The following is a 4165-nucleotide window of genomic DNA, read 5'->3' as shown; positions in this document are numbered from 1 at the left end:
AGAATGGCGACAAATTTCAAAGAAGTCGCATAAAATTAGAACTAAAATTTGTAACAAAAAATGTTCTTAGAATCTGGCCATAACAGATGTCACTGGATGCTTTTGTGTGCGCTCGCGCGCGCGGTGTGTGTATGTGTGTGTGTGTGTGCATCCCATATTTCGCACAAAATCTCTTTAGGTAATTTAGAAGTAAGCATGAAGATTTGAGACTATATTAATGAAAATTTAAATTTTAACGCTTTTAATGTGATTAATTACGAATATTTTTTACAGAAAAAGGAATATATGTCGTTGGATTCAGCTATCCTGTAGTACCAAAGGATAAAGCAAGAGTACGTGTTCAAATAAGTGCATCGCATTCAACAGAAGATATCGATTATGTCGTAAATGCCTTTATACAAGTTGGAAAAGAGCTGGCGATAATTCAATAAATATTTTTCCTATGTTACTATGATACAAACGTAGAATAAATTCTGTTAGCTTGTCACTAATTTTTATAGGTTTTTATGTAGTAAATTTAAGAAAGAAACAAGTTCATTCATGTCCATGTACGAAAGTTTTGTTTATTATACTCTGATGTATGAGAAAACAACATAAATAATTATTCTCCTTAGTAAAGTAGCTGCCTAAATTATGGATCACTTAAAGTTAAAACAACTTTCACTCATTTACAAAAATTCGATGGACGAATGTCAATCGAAAGTAGGAATATTAGTGTCAACAATAAACTTTATAGCTTTTAAACGGAATTATGTGATTTCAAGTTAATGGTTTCTAAATAAAAAATTAAAATTAAAAATGTTAATAATTATAAATCGATAAATTATGATCTGTCCTTATAACGGCTAATACGATATCCATTTCTGGAAAAAATAGTATGTATTAAGCATATAATATATTAGATTCTTTAAGAAACATAAATTTTATATTATTTTATTAAGCATTGGGTGAGTATAAAAGTTTATATTCGATTTATCATTAAAACTCAAGCAGCAATTTGATATGTAAAATTTTTTTATTAATCAATGTTGTAGTCGCCGTCGTTGTCTGCAATCTTATTCCAACATTCTGATAGCATACGGATGTTTTAATCATAAAACAACCTCAGTTTTGCTTTGAAGAAGGGAGAAAGATGGTTTCTGCTTCGAAAGATGCGAATTTTTCCCATTTAAATCGTTTTGCAATGATCAAAATGCGGTCGACCTATCAATATTATGTCTCTCAGCAATCTCTTGTGTGGAAATTCGCTAATTATTTTCCACTAAATTGCTCACAATATTATCATCTATTCCAGAAAGTTGACCAGAGCGTAGCTGGTCGCCAAAATGGAAACCACCACGTCTAAATTTCACAAACCATTTCTTAACAGTTCGAATTGCTGGTGCACGTTCTTAATAAACATCGTGAATATTTTTTCATGGCAGTTCCAACTATTACACCCTTCCAAAATTTATAAAGCATACTCATAAAGCAACTCATAACATGCTCATAAAGCAACTCATAACTTGCTGTAAATATAACTTTTCTTCGTGTTACGTCCTGGAAGAGGATGTACGCAACAAACATCGCTTACTCGCGCACTCGCGAGGCTTAAACGTACTGGTAGGTCTGCAGATCAGGTCAAGATCCGGAGAAGCCCATTTACTTAAATCACAGGACGTAGGTGGTCCTTTATTTAGGTCAAAGAACTTAATCTCTTATTAGCTGGGATAGGACTATATAAAAGTATTGAAAAGGGGATTCAGATTTAAATAATTGAAAAGAAATGGATAAATAATTTTAACAACTTGATTAAATTTAGGGCATTTTGAATAAAACAGTTTATTAATTATACTAATAACATAATTTGGTTCTCACATGGATTAATAATAGTGGTGGTAAATTGATGAGAAAAGTCATTGTAGAAGATACAAAATTTAAAAGATGAAAAGGTTAGCTAAAGTTAAACAATGAGATATATGGGTTAACTTTAAACAAACTTTTATAACTTTTATTTATCGCACGGTCTCGGCTATTAACGTCCCGGCGTTTTAACAGGAAGCGTGGAGTCAATAACACATATGGCACACTATGAAATAACCCTTCGCGCAACACCGCGCGTGTGAGTGATGAATGGGAGACTATTTTTAGTCTCCCTCTGTTCGTGTTTACCTCGGGAGAAAAGAGGAAAAATACTTTGCGAGTGATTTTCGCGATCGCGGACTAATATTCGACCTGACGTTTCGCTACGAAAGAGCCGCACAGTGGCAAACTGGCGAGAAGCCTATCCGAAAAAGGTGAAAAATCGTAACTTTAAAAAAAGAAAAAGAAACAAGCAAATATATCTACAGAATAAAAGATATGTTGCATTTCTGTTAAAATCAGACGCTTGCATACGATCGTCTCACGCACAGTGCGTTCAGAGAAATTATTAAACATCTTCGATTGTTAATTACTAATTAGTAGTCCACTTGGTAAGAGGAATATCATTTCAAGAACGAAATCGCGTCTTTTTACACGATCTGTAACGATCGCAAAAGAAACTAAAAAAAAAAAGGAAAGATCAAAAAAGATTCCTTCGAGCCGGATTTGAACCAGCGACCTATGGATATCCGTATCTGATCTCGTACCAACTACAGTCCACCGCTCTACCAACTGAGCTATCGAAGGTTCGCAATTTCCTTTCACAAACGATCAAGTCGTATGCTCAGCCACGTGATTTATTCGTTCGTAAGGTGAAACGCGTAAAACAACTGTTTCTTTTTCTCATAAGAAGATTTTCTAAGACGAGAAAGAGAGAGAGAGCGTATCTATCAGTTATCCTGTTATTTCGCTGAACATTTCAATTTGTTCGTTATTTTACTCGTGTGACGTTTGATATTCGTCGATATATATAATTCAGTTATATTCATCCACATCTAGACTGTCCGCAAGATTAAACACCTACGTGCAAACGTCCGATCAACATCGGGGTCCTTTTTCTTGCGGGGTTTCACAAGAAGAGAACCGTTCCTAGAAATATATCAGCTCGCCTAACACAAACCGGAAATCAGCTATTACTCTGTAACGACAAAATCACTTTTCCCTTCGAACGGTAATAATGTGAACATTTATCGTGAAAGCTGCACGACCATGTGTCATCCACACGTCTCGCGCGGAGGAATTTATATAAGTTCAATATCGACGATTTTGCGTAATAAATGATTTGATGCGACGAGATTGCACCCTAAGGGGAATTCGATCAAAGGAGCTCAAGGGGCGTCGCATCACCGATAATGTTTCGGGGCACCCTCGACCTTTCCCGATAATGTCACAGTATGCGACATCGGCTACCCCCGCGCGTTTATGCCAGCCCCCTCTTCCGAGAGCTACGACGCTTCGTTAGACGCTCTATAACCATCTATTACTATAGGAAAAAATGTCTCGAGGTCGCTCACTTCGTGAAGGTTCGTCTCGTGTGACGTAGCACAAACACGCACGCACGCACGCGTATGCGTGCGAGCCTAAGCGAAGAACCGTCACCTGCAAAATGAAAGTTAAATAAAAAGCAAAGAAAAAAAAAGGAAAATTTTAGTTTACATTATTAATGTATGTAATAACATACAAAATAACATTTATGATTAAATGAAAGAAAAAAAAATTATTCTTCGACCGTGACAGGACTCGAACCTGCAATCTTCGGATCCGAAGTCCGACGCCTTATCCATTAGGCCACACGGTCAGTTGGTAACGTCCACTGTAACTAAGTATGTCCGGGAATTCATATGCTCTTTTTGCCGTGTTAAGTCGGAAACATTTAGATCGATGTTTTGTATTATTATAGATCGTGAAAACAAAGTTTTACTCGTTAAACTCCTATTGTAACTAATAATTTATCATTAATAGTGATAATATTTGAAATAGTATTTCAACAATCAACAAGTCTATTGCATATAAATGATCGATGTAATGTGATATTAATATCAATATTTATTGTTTTTTTTTATCAAGCGAGTGAGAATTATATTATAATAGATATTAAATAATGTCTACTTTCTTTATGATCGAGAAAAGCGAATCTGCAAAATTAAAGATCATAAAAGTTATAATATTGATATGCGGTTTCCCTAGTGTGTTGTGTGTAATTATAATATTTGAAATAATATATATATATATATATATATATATATATATATGTACATATAAA

At 34.7% G+C, this 4165-nt stretch overlaps 1 long non-coding RNA gene and 2 other non-coding genes across 3 annotated transcripts; 1 reads left to right on the top strand and 2 right to left on the bottom strand.

Annotated features, from left to right (window-relative positions):
* The first annotated feature begins 6 nt into the window (after window positions 1-6).
* LOC106740868 lies at window positions 7-491 on the top strand. The gene is made up of 2 exons (XR_001374137.1): window positions 7-189; window positions 274-491. It is a non-coding gene; the product is annotated as an uncharacterized LOC106740868 (long non-coding RNA).
* A 2062-nt stretch (window positions 492-2553) lies between these two features.
* Window positions 2554-2649, bottom strand: Trnay-gua. The gene is made up of 2 exons: window positions 2613-2649; window positions 2554-2589 (listed from the first exon to the last, which is right to left on the bottom strand). It is a non-coding gene; the product is annotated as a tRNA-Tyr (tRNA).
* Window positions 2650-3627: 978 nt separating this feature from the next.
* Trnar-ucg lies at window positions 3628-3700 on the bottom strand. The gene has a single exon. It is a non-coding gene; the product is annotated as a tRNA-Arg (tRNA).
* Window positions 3701-4165: the final 465 nt, after the last annotated feature.

The sequence above is a fragment of the Dinoponera quadriceps genome, unplaced genomic scaffold (genome assembly GCF_001313825.1).
Source record: "Dinoponera quadriceps isolate SergipeBrazil2010 unplaced genomic scaffold, ASM131382v1 scaffold610, whole genome shotgun sequence".
NCBI lineage: Eukaryota > Metazoa > Arthropoda > Insecta > Hymenoptera > Formicidae > Dinoponera > Dinoponera quadriceps.
The sequence above is the reverse complement of the archived record's forward strand: the minus strand, read 5'-3'. Positions and strand labels throughout refer to the sequence as shown.